Source organism: Hemitrygon akajei, chromosome 2 (assembly GCF_048418815.1).
Source record: "Hemitrygon akajei chromosome 2, sHemAka1.3, whole genome shotgun sequence".
In the NCBI taxonomy this organism is placed as follows: Eukaryota; Metazoa; Chordata; class Chondrichthyes; order Myliobatiformes; family Dasyatidae; genus Hemitrygon; species Hemitrygon akajei.
The window spans coordinates 23,979,875-23,995,190 of NC_133125.1; the positions used below are offsets into that span (position 1 = coordinate 23,979,875).

The 15,316-nt window shown below is 41.6% G+C and overlaps 1 protein-coding gene across 1 annotated transcript in view; it reads left to right on the forward strand.

The window, feature by feature from the left end:
• The first annotated feature begins 386 nt into the window (after nucleotides 1-386).
• LOC140739953 (small conductance calcium-activated potassium channel protein 2-like) overlaps nucleotides 387-15,316 on the forward strand; it is a 198,427-nt gene continuing 183,497 nt past the window's right edge. The window contains exon 1 of the mRNA XM_073068662.1: nucleotides 387-558. The gene's annotated coding sequence lies outside the window, so the exon portion shown is untranslated. The remainder of the gene's footprint in view (nucleotides 559-15,316) is intronic.

The window sequence follows — 15,316 nt, forward strand, 5'->3', positions numbered from 1 at the left end:
TAACTCCCACACGTTTACCTGCTGACACCTCATCACTCAATTGAACCTCAGACCCGATTACATTAAAGAACAACCGAATACTGTGATCTTAAATGAGATTTCTTTCCAGGTTGCGTGTTTTGAGAATTGTAGCACCGTCCATCAGTGCAGCTTCAAGGCTGAGCGCTTTGATCAGTGCCGCCGGCATCAGAGCTGCACGTTACATCGTGGTCTAACAGGTAGTGCGCGGGGAAGCGAGCTGCCGTCCACCCCGAGATCGGGGCGAGTTGGAGATGCTTCTTCACACAAGCTCTCCTCTTTCATCTTCACCAGATCTGGATTCACGTCGGCTGACTCAGTCTGTGCTCCCGAAAGAGAGGGGAGCGCTGTTGGCAACTTGTGCAGCTGCGTCCTCGGAGACGGACCGGTGAAGACGAGGGCTCGGGTTCAGTTGGTGATCTCGCCGAGAGCGCCGGGTCCCGTGGGCAGAAGCGCCGATATTCGCGCTCAGGTGACGGGGACGCTCTCGCTTGGAGTCTGGACCAGCGAGTGTCAGCGGCAGCAGACCAGACCCTACAGGTAAAACTGTTTGCAGACACCTTGCAGCAAGTTGCGATGTTCACTTGTTGAGTTCCATCTCCTGAAAGTGACGGGTGGGCGCGGTGGTCAGGGCAGAGCCCCGGGCGGGCCAGGCAGAAGAGTGGCAGGAGACAAAACTATTCACTCCACATTAACACGGGAGGAATCGTTAAAGGTAAAGAGCCCGCAAGCGATATAGCACATAGTATATTCGAAGTGCTGTGTGAATTCCTTGTGAACAATTATTTCGTTTTCCCAGTGATGCTGCGCTGCATTTGATGCTTTCTGACTTGTGATGTAGAAGGGAGTTACTTATCCGTGGAGTTGGGTCTCTGTGGCGACCCCAGGCCGCTCACTTCATTCAAGATGTATTTCTTCAGTTTCGCTTTAGTGTCGCGTACGGCAACATCTGTCCAGTAGACTGTACGTTGCTGTTTATATCCTTTAGTTCCAGCTTATTCGCTCCCTTCACTTCATTTTCCCTGATTTGTTCTCTGGAGACGGCCATGGTTTGACACAATTCTCCTCCTCAAACGGTCTCTTGCAATGGAGGGTGGCCAGTTCCACTCCAGTTTTGTGGGTTCTGAAGTGATTGAAGCCCATGCGGGAGCCATTGATGGGTCTGCTGGGGCCTGATGAGGTGTTTTGGTAGATAGTTGGTGAGCTTGTACACTCCTATGCATGGTTTGAGGTTTTCAATACCACCCTGAATGCTCTTTCTCTGAAAAGTCATGAGCCAATTATTTCCAGTGGGGATGTTATGTTTTAAAGAAGCACTGAGTACAAAATAGACTAGTCATAGAGCACTACAGCACAGAAACAGGCCATTTGGCACATAGTCCATAGCACACCATTATTCCACCTAGTCCCTTGGACCTGCACCTGGACCATAGCCCTCCATACCTCACCTATCCAAGTACCTATCGGAATTTCTCCTAAATTATTGGAATTGAACATGCAGCCACCAATTCCACTGGCAGCTCGTACTACATAATTGGATCTTTTTCTGCGTCTGTCTGGTGACGTCATACTAGTTTGACTTAATGATACCCTTTTGGGTATGGACGGTTTGGAACTCAACTCATAGCTTCACACGTTCTTTTCCCTCGTCATCCTGTCCCTACTGCCTCTGTGTCAGCTGTTCAAAAGTGAATCAGGTTGGTATTACACTTCATCCTAAACTGAGTTTCAAGCCATATCATTCGGGCACCATCACTAGGAAAAGCCAGTTCTCCATCTCTAACATCTCTCTTTCAGCCAACCTCTCCTACAATAGCCTTGGTACATTCATTTACTGGCTGTTATGCTGGCATTATTTCGCAGATGCACAGAAGGTTAAAACTGATGATAAAAGTAAAATTAGGCAGGTCTATCCCATCACCAATCAGCTTGTGAACAAGATGTACAGCCACAATTTATCTTCTTGCCAGGAGTCTAATGGAGAATTGGGAATTGGTATTGGAACCCATTGTGACCTGTTACCACTTTTGGATCTCTAGCAGATGGATCTGTCTGTATGATATAATCAGAAGTGTTGAAAAGTAATTCATCAGTTATATTGTTTAACTTGGTGTCAAATCGTATTAAGATCGGAATCCATTGATGTATGTGGTATTGAATCTGAAATTGAAATATCAATATTATGGGAAGGCTGATGAACACGTTAACCAAATTATGATTTACTCATGATTTAGTATTTGTGAGTTTGATGTTCCCTCCCCCACTACAATCATGGTACATTTTTGTTGACCACAAGCTTGTTTCAGGGGCAATAGCATATATTGTCAGCTAACGTTGATCACTCTTCTTGTGTCAACAACTTCCTTCATAATGCATGAATTATGCTTGAAATGCTGCTGTTTTCCAATTTAATGAGCACTGCATAATATCTAAGCCACACATGTTATCTCTTCCAGGGAGGAAAACAATTTTTTTAAAAAACATTTCAATAGTTTGCTGCATTATTAACAGTGAAGATACGTTTAGCAACTACTTCCAATTCATTTTATTACCCTTTCAACCTTCATCCATGCCTGTTAGATTGATAACATCCCCATTGGGATGGCTTCTTTTATTCAACTCTCCATAAGTAAGAAGGCAGCTCTGGTTCCTGTATCCTGAGTTCCCCTGTGCTTATTTACCAGCCTTGTTTTCTTTAGTCAATTTCATGACTGGAAAGTTCTCATAGTTGTTTTCGAATTCCTCTGTGTTCGAGCCTCCGGGTTTTTCAGTGATCTCCTTTGTTCTTAGATCTGGCAGAGATGGTCTCTCCTCTTCTTCTGCTCTCTTCTATATCCCTAAATATAACTGATATAACTTGGACTACAGACTTTTTTTCAGTCTTGTAGTTCTTTATATTCTATGTTTTTCGCCTGATCTTTCTCGGTTTTTTTTTGTGTGCAGGGGAGGGGTATTTGGGAGTCAACTTGCCTGTTACATTTTTGTTTGTTTTTTTGTGCAGGGGAGGAGGGATTTGGAAGTTGATGATTGTGCTGCCATTCTTTTCTTTCTTGCTTTCGTGACTATCTGGAGAGAAGAATTTCAGAGTTGTATACCATTGAACCTTTGATGTTTCAATGGAAGACACGCCCTTAGCTCCCTAAATTCTGGAAGCTGCACGTCCATATCTTCCTGCTCACCTTTCTTTCATCCTTCAAGACTCTTGATAAAAACCTGTCTGTTCCATTAAGTTTTGATAATTTGGTATTGTATTTGTTTGTGTCGCATGTCATCTGTTTACGTTAGAAAGTCCTTCTGTGAAGAGCCCTCGGGGTCTTTTGTTAAACTATATATAAAAATAATAGAGGTTATTATGTGTGTATGCTATTGCCATGGCAAAGAGTTTTACTATTTCAAATCTTAAGTGAAACACAGTTATGCCAGCATGGTAATAATTATGTTGTACAGCACTTGTCAGAGTTGACTATGATTGGGTGTGCGCTGGCAATTGTCTAGCTGCTTCTGACTTTTGATTTTATTAGTAACTGTTTGTCATGTAACCATCATCTCTTTTTTTTACTTAAATAAAAGAACAGAAGCTGACTTCAGTGATTCACACTAGCAAGGTCATTCCTTATGTTGATCTTGCAGTTAACTCGAACTGAACTAACTTGGTCAAGGCAGCCATTTTGCAACTTCACTCTGCTCATTTACAAGTGAGTATGTGGTGCTGGCACGGTGTGAGGTGAACATGAAATCTTGCTCTTTGCCAGATAGGTGCAAACCACGTACAGTTGACCTTGTAGTGTTTGTGTTAGAAGTGTTAAATAGATGCATTAAAATATTTAAGCTGAGATCCACTTTCTGTCAAGTGTTGCAATTGTACTTGATTTCTATAGCGTTTCATACCTGAAAGTATGGGGGGCTTGGAGGGTCAACGGTCAGGCTGAAGGGTGATTGGAAGCAGCCATAGCAGGACAAAGAAAGGGCAACTAGGAGATGCAGGTGGAAGGGTAATGAATAATAAATCAGGTCTGGAATAGAACTATTTGAATTTCATGTGTGAAAACCATAAACTGTATCCAGGAGTTATCACAGTTATGGCCACAGTTTGAGATTTGATCTAGGGCATGGAGAACAATCAAGATCAGCAGTATCTTCAAATGTTATTTTACAGGTTCCTTCCAGGCAGCGTCAGTGACACCAGGGTTAGCAGGGCTGCAGCACAACTCCAGTGACCCAAGTTCAATTCTGACCTCTGGGATTTGTGGAGTCTGTGTGAAGCTTGCATCTTCTTCCAGTGACAGCCTAGGTTTCCTCCAAATCCTAAAGGCAAGTAGTAAGCAGATTAACTGGCTCTTTTAAGAGACTACTAGACAGGAATATGGAGGAATTGAAGGTGGGGGGGTCATATGGGAGGCAGGATTTGAGGGTCGGCACAACATTGTGGACCGAAGTGCTGTACTATTCTATGTTCTATGTTTTTAAGTTATGGATGGAATAATCAGGGTTGCATTAATGGTCATGAGACAATAGGCTGTAGGGAGGTAAGTGTGCGTGTATGATGGGATTTCTCCAGAGAAATAGCATAGACCGGATGGTCTGACTGGTCTCCAACAACATTAACTTAGGGACTTATCCCAGTCTGCAGATCTTTGCTAGTTCAGGCTTTCCATGCTCCAAGCATCGTGATCACACCTGCTGTGAAGGAGATTTATTGTACAGTTTCTTCACAACAGTCATGATTCACTCTTCACCAGTCCTCTGTGCCACATTTACTCATCCAGGCCACAGACAGGCAGTTTAAATGGTTTTGGCCTGGACTAGATGGGCTGAAGGGCCTGTTTCTGTGCTGTATTTCTCTATGACTCTATTAGATAATAAGGAATATTCAGACATTCAAGAATATTAAATATATTTTATCAATGAGTAATAATTAAAGAGAAGAATTGTCTTTAAGATCAACTGCTATAAATGTAATACATAAAGTGAATGAAAGGGAATCAAATAGGAATGAAGTCTGGTGAGCGCATTCAAATGAATGGAATTGCTGCTGTATACCGATACGCGGCTGAAGAGCTGCTGGTGGACTCTGTGGCGATGCTGGCAGAAGTGTGGTAGTCAGGGACACACCTCCATGTTGTAACACGCTGACGTAGGAACTGATGGTGTTGAAGATCAGGGAATGGATCAGTGAGGTTCCAAGTGAACTGCCACACACATTAGAGCTGGGTCAGGACTAACAATTCACAAGAAGAAATGTTTATTTACAGAGTACTTCACAGAATGTAAGAATGTTCCATTTGATGAATTTCTTCTGATCTAGGAGCATGAGGATGTTGTCATCTCCCAGGCTCCCAACATTGCTGCTGACGATGTTCTCCCTGTCAGCCGGTATTGTAAAACATGTAATCCGATTGTTCGGAAATCTCAATAGCATGATTTTCTGGCTTATCTTGTTTTATTTCTTGTGCTCCCTTTAAAGTCACTGTGGCCCCCAATCCTTCACCCTTTACCGGTTATATTCAGGGTTGTGCAATAGGACAGAAGAAGAAGTGATATTGTATCTGAGGATAAAGGAACTCACCAAATTACCCACTGGCTTGAACACAGTGGAACTTAAATCAAATATGACAACTTTTAGTCAATGTAAGTTTATAATTATATTATAATATATTGACTAAAGGAGCCAAGACTGGCAAACAAACACAGGAGAAGTTAAGATACAGGAACCACGTCCCCTTCACACTCACCACATTTTGTTTTCCTTGGTTCCTCGGTTAAATTTACCCAAAATGGATAAATTCAATAGACAAAGTTAGAACAGGTATAAGCCAGGTTGCCTATTAGCTATCATCTATTTTATGCCACTGATCAATTTTATCCAAGATAAAATCCTAATTGAAATATACTAAATTTAGTCCCAGTTAATTCCCTTTTCCAGATGAGCTGAATAGATTTCAGTTAATGAATGGTAAAAGTATATGCATTTATTATATTACATTGGGATCATAAGAGCATGAAAAATTAGAGCAAAATCATTTGGATTGTAGTGTCAATTTGAAATTTTTAGATTTAGTTAAATTGCTTTTGGAATTGGGTAAAAAATTCACAATCTGCGCTAAAACATGCTGAATAATTCCACCACTACACTTATTGTAGCTCATGGTATCAACTAACTATTAAAAGCACTGCTGAATTGAGTAATCGAGACTGTAGTAGTCTTTAAGGATCTAATAAAATATCAATACGTATTGTGGCATTGAGCAATTCAAAACAAATGGACAATCAGATACGAAAATAATTACTGGCTTATTCTTATTGTCACATGTACCAGGACAGCGCAACACTTGTCTTGCATACTATTCATACAGATCAGATTATTACATAGTGCATTGAAGTAGAACAGGATAAAACAATAACAGAATGCAGAATAAAGTGTAACAGTTAAAGAGAAGGTGCAATGCAGGTAAACAATAAAGTGTAAAATCATAATGAGGTAGATTGAGGTCAAGAGTCTATCTTGTCTGTATATACCCAGTATCTATTGAGAAAGAAACGCTGGTTTAAAGTTATAGATGGATGGAAAAGTGAGGATGTAATGCTGAGGCTTTATAAGGCTTTGCTCACACTGCATTTGGAGTATTGTGAGCAGTTTTAGGGCTCTTTATCTAAGAAAAGGATGTGTGGGCATTGCAGAAGGTTCAGAGGTGGTTCATGAGAATGATTCTGGGAATGGAAGGGTTAACTTATGAGGAATAAGTTAATAACTCTGGTTATTAGGAATAACTAAGGAATAACTCGGGGCCTGGACTCACTGGAGATTAGAAGAATGAGAGGGGATCTTATCGAAACCTGCTGAATATTGAAAGGCCTGGATAGAGTGGACGCGGAGAAGATGTTTCTTATCATGGGAGATTCGAAGACCAGATGGCACAGCCTCAGGAAAGGGTGTCCCTTTAGAACAGAAGTGAGGAGGAATGTCTTTAGCTAGAGAAGGGGTTCCCAACCTGGGGTCCAAGATCCCCTTAATGGTGCATGGCATGAAAAAATGTTGGAAACCCCTGAGAGGGTGGTGAATCTGTGGAATTTGTTGCCATGGAGGGCTGTGGAGGCCAACTCATTGAGTACATTTAAAACAGAGGTTGACAAGTTCTTGATTAGTCAAGGTGCCAAAGGTTATGGAGAAAAAGCAGGAGAATGGGGTTCAAAGGGACAATAAATCAGCCATGATGGAGTGGTGGAGCAGACGATGGGCTGAATGGCCTAATTCTTCTCCTATGTCTTAGTGTCTTATCGTACTAGTGTCCCGGGACTTTGTATCTTTAATAAAAGCAAAATACTGCAGATGCTGGTAATCTGAAATAAAAACAAATTAACAGAATTACTCAGCAAATTAAACAGCGCCTGTGAAGGTAGGAAACGGGTAACATTTCAGGTCAATGACCTCATCATAACCATGAAGTTTTAGAGTTAAAGGAAATGGAACGAGAGAGATGAGCAGAACATAGGAAAGGTGATTGAGTGGAGACCATTGAACAATGCATGGTGGTGGTGATGCTATCTAAGCAAAGACAGTAAAGACTACTAAATAATAAAACTTACATCTGACAAAAAAATGTATAGGAGAACAATGCAAACTGAAATCAGCAGAGAAGAGAAACTGGGAATGTATAAATAAGATTGGAATGGGCACATCTGATTTTGTTGTAGTCAGTGAGCTTGTAAAACAAGCTTCCAGTTTTGCAATAAGATTCACATGAAATCTGAAATATCTTTAGAATATCTATAAGCTGCAAGTTAATACCAATATTCACCATTCAATGTTCATTTCAGAGAATCATTCATTCCAGCATTGTTGCATAGCTTTCAGCAATCACTTTTTTCACCTTACCAGTAATTTCAGGATTCATTTGTATGCTCCTATATTCAGTCATTGGCCATGCATTTTATTATTCACCTGCCTTACTGTATTTCATAAGAAGACTTTCATATTCTTACTAAAAACTGTTTTACATTAGGGGGGGAAGAAATAATTAAACAATTGACCTGTATCTCATCAAAATTCCACTGAGTTTTTGTACTAATGCCTGAAGTAGATCTGAAAACAAAAGGAAATAGCTTGTATGAACTGACAGTCCTTAACATTACAAAGTTTACAAAATAATTTTAGAATGTCAGCAATAACAGAAAAAGAAATGGTCATTATTCCCTATAGTTTGATGAACAAAGGCAGAATCATTCTATTTTATTGTGAGATCAAAAGGGTGAATAGGAAATGGAAAACAATACAACAAATTATTGGCACAAATTGTAAGAACAAAGAAATGTGAACCAATCAATCATTTTTTGTTTGTTGGTGTCTGGACATCACTGGCAAGGATGGCATTAATTGATAATCTACAATTACCCGTGCTGATTCACCATCTTGAACTGCCACAGATTTTCTGCTGAAGGCATCCTACAATGCCGGTGGGTAGCGGGCCCAGGAACTAAGTCCAACAGCAGTGGAAGACTGTCAGGATTGTCTGCAGCTTGGGGCATATTCTTATGTGTCCTCCTTGTTTGAGCTCACTAGTTTTGGAGGTACTGTCATAATAAGTCTTGAGTAGCTGTTTTTTGCAAATTTTACACAGTGTTGCCACGGTGATGACGATGGAGAGTGAATATTTATGGTGATGGATAAGATGCCGCTCAAGAGGGCTGCTTTGTCTTTGAGGATGTGGATCTTCCTGAACAGTGTTAAATCTCCTGTCTTGTGCCTTTTGATATCAATAAGCTTAGAGATGTCAGAAGAGGCAATGGCCTGCTCTTGTAGCCATGCGGGAGATCCAGTTGAATTTCTGGTTCAGAATGGTTTCCAGTCGATGACAGGTTACTCTGTGTTGGTAATGCCATTAAACGTCATAGATAGCTGAATAGATTTTCTCTTGTTGGGGGTAATCGCTACCTGGTAGTTTAATAGACACAGCTCAGCATATCACAGCATCCAGTTCCCCCCTCCCGCGACCATGGACTGTGTATATTTCTTGCTGCCTCCAGCATAACCAAAGGTCCCACCGTCCCTGGACATTTTCTCCTCCATCAAACATAAGATACAAAAGCCTGAAAGCATGTGCCATCGGGCTGAAGGACAACTCTCACCCATCTGTTATGAGATTATGAAATATTTTCCTAGTATAATAAGGTGGAGTCTTGACCTCCTAATCTACCTTGTCATGATCTGGCACCTTACTGTTTACCTGCACGGCATTTTCTCTTCAACTGTCACATTTTATTCTGCTTTCTGTTATTGTTTTGCATTTTATGACTTCAGTGGACTGTATAATAATCTGATCTATATGAACAGTATGCAAGGCAGGTTTTTTCACTGTACCTCGGTACAGAATTAAACCTGTTTCAATTCCAGTTCCAATATTGCATCTAGCATCTGCTTGGAGAGTGCTTAAAGGTACTTAAGTCCCATGAGATATCTGCGGTGATGTTTGTGTTATGGGGGCAGGGAGAGGGGAACTTTGATATTTTAATTTGTAAGCTTGTCCTTTTTTTGCACCCAGAGTTGAGTTGTTTATGAATGTACATATTTGCATATTTCAAATTATTTTCATGATATGCAGCGATGAATATAAAGTTGAGACAATATTGTGCTTAGGTGTCAATGAATAAACAGTGCATATTTTGATTATCTATTATAACATTATCCAAGACAAATGGATAACAGCCTCTCTAACCTCCATGTTCTACATTCTATTCATTAGCATTTTATGTTTTTTTTAGTGAAAGATCATAAATTTATCCAATTGTTAACTTGTATTCTTGTAGAGTATTGAGGGAACTGTGTTTTCTTTCAAGTAACGTTGAAACAAAACCAGTACCATTAAATCACTGAACTGGTATTTTTACCAGGCAAGTTGCTTTTGACACGTACGGTGATTGATGTTTATTATGGAACTCTTTTCCATCAGCATTTCAAAAAGCATTTTCGTGATGCATAACCACTTCCCTCTAATCTCCTGTTGCTGATCATCAGTCTTGCTACAGGTTTTACATTTCAAAGAGTTGGTAATAATTCTGCAATGAAATTATAACTGGTGTTGCTCCATTTTAGCTGGCAAACAAGCTAAAAGGTATTTATTTTTAATATTTCAGACAAAGCAGCATGAACGCAATATCATTTTCATGCATATGAAGCAGCCCTTGCATAAAAAGAGGTACAGGACATACAGTTATACAGCTCAGTAATTGCCCTCCATAACATACCCATTCAAGCAGCTCTTTTATTTGTAGTTTGACAACTGAAATTCAGCATCATCCCTTCATTTCTCATCCTCAAGTTAGTTTGCACTATCATCTCAGCATTAAGGATTATACATTTTAACTTGTATAGAATTACTTCAATGTTTCTTACTATATCACATGTGTTCACATACCCAGTATATACACTCAGTGGCCACTTTATTAGGTTACACCTGCGTACCTGCTCATTAATGCAAATATCCAATCATGTGGCAGCAATTCAATGTCTAAATGCATGCAGACATGGTCAAGAAATCCAGTTGCACAAGAATTACCGGAGATGCTGGCAATCCAAAGCAACACACACAAAATGCCAGAGGACTCAGCAGGTCAGGCAGCATCTATGGAATAAAATAAATAGTCAGCGTTTCAGGCTAAGACACTTCCCCTGGATGGGAAAGGTAGGGGGCAGGTGCTAGAATTTAAAAAAGGGGGTGAGAGGGAAAGGAGGATAGCTGGAAGGTGATAGGTGAAACTAGGGCTGTGGGAAAGGTCAAATGCGGGAGTGGAAGGAATCTGATAGGAGAGGAGAATGGACTATAGGAGAAAGGGAAGGGGGGAGGGCTCCAGGTTGGGGGTTGGCGAGGGGTGTGATAGGCAGGTGAGAAATGGTAAGAGGCCAGAATGGAGAATAGGAAAAGAGGGCGGAGGAATTTTTTTTTTAACCGGAAAGAGAAATCGATATTCATGCCATCTGGTTGGAGTCTACCCGGGCAGCATATAAGATATTTCTCCTTCACCTTGAGGGTGACCTCATTGTGGCACAAGAGGAGGCCATGGACTGAAATGTTTGAATGGGAATTGGAATTAAAATGTTTGGCCTCTGGGAAGTTCTGGTTTCGGCAGATGGAGCGGAGCCGCTTGACGAAGCAGTCCCCCGATTTACGATGGATCTCACCACTTTAGAGGAGGCCACACTGGACACAATAGACAACCCAGCAGATTTGCAGGTGAAGTGCTGCCTCATCTGGGAGGATTGTTTGGGCCCTTGAATGGAGGTGAGGGAGGAGGTGATTGGGCATCTTTGCATCTGTATTTACTGGGGAGATGGATGCAGTGTTTATAGAAGGGGAGGCAGCAGCAACTTCATGGACCCTGTACAGATTACAGAGGAGGAGGTGTTACCTACTCTGAGGCAAATCAGGGTGGATAAATCCCTAAGGCCTGACAAGGTGTTCTCTCAGTCCCGACGGAGGCAGGTACAGAAATTGCTGGACCACTAGCAAAGATATTTAAAGCATCCTAAGTGAAAGGAGAGGTACCCAGTGGATTGGAGGATAGCCAATGTTGTTCTGCAGTTTAAAAAAAGGCTCTAAACAGAAACCAGGAAATTATAAGCCAGTGAGTCTGATATCAGTTGTGGGGAAGTTATTGGAAAGTATTCTAAGGAATCGGATATATAAGTATTTGGATGGACATAGACTGATTAAGGATAGTCAGCAAGGTCAGGTCTAACTAATCTCACAGAGTTTTTCAAGGAAGTTACCAGGAAAGTGGATGAGGGCAAGGCAGTGGATAATGTCTATGTTGACTTTGACAAGGTCCCGCATGAGAGGCTGGTCAAAAAGTTTCAATTGTTCAGCATTCAGAGTGAGGTAGTAAATTTGATTAGAAACTGGCTTTGTGGGGAAGCCAGAGAGTGGTAGGAGAGGGTTGCCTCTCTGACTGGAGGCCTGTGACAAGAGGAACTCATTCCTTGTTATGGCGGCAGGAAGATGGGGTGAGCATGGATGTTCAGAAAATGGAGGAGATGGGGATGAGGGCTGCATCAATGGTGGAGGAAAGGTATCCCTGTCATTTGAAGAAGGAGGATATCTCTGATATTCTGGAAAGGAAATCCTCATCCTGGGAACAGATGCAGCGGAGACAATGGAATTGAAAAAAAGGGAAGAGTATTTTTACAGGAGACAGGTTAGGAAGAGGTAACCGTGGGAATCAGTAGGTTTACAAAAGAGATGGAAACAGAGAGATCGAGAAAGGGGAGGGAGCTGTCAGAAATAGACCAAGTGAATTTAAGGGCAGAGTGGAAGCTGAAGGCAAAGTTGATGAAATTGATGAGCTCAGCATCGGTGCATGAAGCAGCACCAATGCAGTCGTCAATGTAGCAGAGGAAGAGTTGGGGAGCATTACCAGGGAAGGTTTGGAACATGGACCATTCTATGAAACCTACAAAAAGGCAAGGATAGCTGGGGCTCATTAGAGCATCCATTATTACCTACAGTTTCTGGAGAAAGTAGGAAGAGCTGAAGGAGAAATGGTTGAAGGTGAGGGTTAGTTCTGCCAGACGGAGGGATGGTGGTGGTGGAGGGGAACTGGTTGGTTCTTTTATTGAGAAAGAAGAGGAAAGCTTTAAGGCCTTCTTGATAGGAGATAGAAGTGTATAGGGCTTGAACATCCCTGGTGAAAATAAAGCAGTCAGGCCACAGAATTGAAAGTTACTAAGGAGACCGAGGGTAAGTTCAGTTGTTCAGAGCAAATGTCAGAATGGGGAAGGAATGTGACCTAAGTGACTTTGACTGTGGAATGATTGTTGGTGCCAGACTGAATATCTCAGAAGCTCCTGATCTCCTGGGATTTCCGTGCACAACAGTCTCTAAAGTTTACAGAAAATGTTGTGAAAAACAAAAAAAACCTCCAGTGAGTGGCAGTTCTGTGGGTCAAAACGCCCTGTTAATGAGAGAGGTCAGAGGAGAATGGCCAGTCTGGTTCAAGCTGACAGGAAGATGACAGTAACTCACATAACCTTGTGTTACAACGGTGACGTGCAGATGAGCATCTCTGAATGCACAATACATCAAGCCTTGAAGTGAATGGATGTGCTGCAGCAGGAAAGACCATGAAGATACACTCAGAGCCCACTTTATTAGGTACAGGAGCGACACAATGTGGTTTCTAGGTGTGAGTATATGCTGACTATCTGATAACAAAATTCTGAAACAGGAAAATAGATTCTTAATTGGGCCCACACTAATCTTGGCTGAAACATGCCTGGTGAGTCAACTATGCGATAGGACTGAGGGTTTTATGAGCTGAGGTACATGAAGGAGGGGATTGTATTAGCCTATGAGACCCTCTTTTTCAGATGGCAATTCCAGAAATAACTGTAGGTTAATGGCATTTCAGCGATCAGCATGATCCTGACTCTGTGCCTGTGCCTCACAGCATGGAGATCTGGAATGTGCTAGGGATCAGGAGTTGGTGTCAGGTTGGAACAGCCACAGCACTCGCTACTGAATCCAGAAACAAGGCTGTGTGGAGAGGGAGGCCAGTTACATTGTGTGCTTGAACTCACAATTCCCTTGAATACTGAGCATGAATTGGTCACCGATATTGATGGTTAAAATGTTTTTTTAAGTGTTAATGTTCATGTTTATAATTTATTCATTTATTATTATTTTTAATGTTACTTTCCATCATCGGTATCTATTCCATTGTTATAGTTATCACACATATTTTGAAACAGCCAAAATGTTCTCTGATAGCAAAACCCTTCACAACATCGAGTACATTTAGTCCATAAGACAGAGGAGCAGAATTAGACCTTTTGGCACATTGAGTCTGCTCCGCCATTTGCTCATGGCCGATTTATTATCCCTCTCAACCCCATTCTCCCGCATTCTCCCTGTAATCTTTCACACCCTGACTTATCAAAAATCTATCAACCTCTGTCTTAAAATACACTCAATGACCTGGCCACCACAACAGCCTGTGGCAATGAATTCCACAGATTCACCACCCTCTGGCTAAAGGAGTTCCTCCTCATCTCCATTCTGAGTCTGTGCCCTCTGGTCCTAGACTCCACCACCCTACAAAACATTTACATGGAGCCCTGGCTCAACAAATCAGCATCCACCATCAACAACCCCTGCCATCCGGGCCATGCCCTCTTCTTGCTACTATGATTGGGCAGAAGGTAGAGTCCCTTTGGTCCAACACCATCAGATGCCTGATCCTGTGTGGATGATTCAATCACTATGACAGATTCACTTCCAAGCATTCCTTACAACTCATGTTCTTAGTATTATTTTTTAGTTGCTTTTTACACGTTGGTTGGTCATCAATGTTTGTCTCCTTATGAATATATTTTTTTTGGTAAATTCTGTTATACTTTTTCCTTAAGTGCCTGCAAGAAAGTGAATCCATTTATGTACTTTGATAATGAATTCACTTTGAACTTTGAAGCTGATCACTGGGGCACTTGGGGTGAGGCTTGGGATCTGCAGCCCGAAAACTTGTCGTTGCTGATGGATTGCTCTATCTCACGGGGCAGCAATGGAGGCAAAATGCGGAGGGCACTTTGTTCCATGCAGTGAGGGTAGTGCAACAATGAAGCCAAGGCTGAAGCTCGATGTAACGGGCTGTAGGTTGTAGAATCGATTTAGAGTAGTGGTGATTAAAGTTATCCACGCCGCTTCAGGAGTTTGACGGTGTGGGACCTAAGGCGTCTATAGCTTCTGTCCAATGGTAATAGTGAGGAGAGGACATCGCCTAGATGGTAGGGGCTTTTGATAAACCCTGCTTTCTAGTTGCACCACTTCATATAAATGTACTCAACGGTGGGGAAGGCTTTGCCTGTGATGGACTGTGCTATCAGAGATCTTTTTGACTGTTTAAAAATGTGCATGATAACTAAATGTTTGACAACAATTGAAATACGTGGCCTGGTATTGATGCTGTACTTGTTACTTGTGGGCCAGTGGAAGGAGAAAACCAGTGGGCTTTGCAGAAACCTTGTTTAGTTCTCATTTAAAATGGACTGTGGATGCAATGTGGCAAATTATGGATTTGGAGAATGTGGGACTGAGATTCAATATCTTAGTAAGTTCTCAGTCCAGTTGCTCAGATGTGAAATGTTAGAACCTGTCCCTTTAGGTTCTGGGCATTTGAATGCTCACTCAATTTTCAATGTGCACTGAGATAAGTCCTTAACACTGCAGCCTTCCATTTCTCTCACTTCCATCAAACAAGAATGGAGCCCAAGGATATGCAGTATAAACTGAGCAAATGAAATGCCAATTGAACT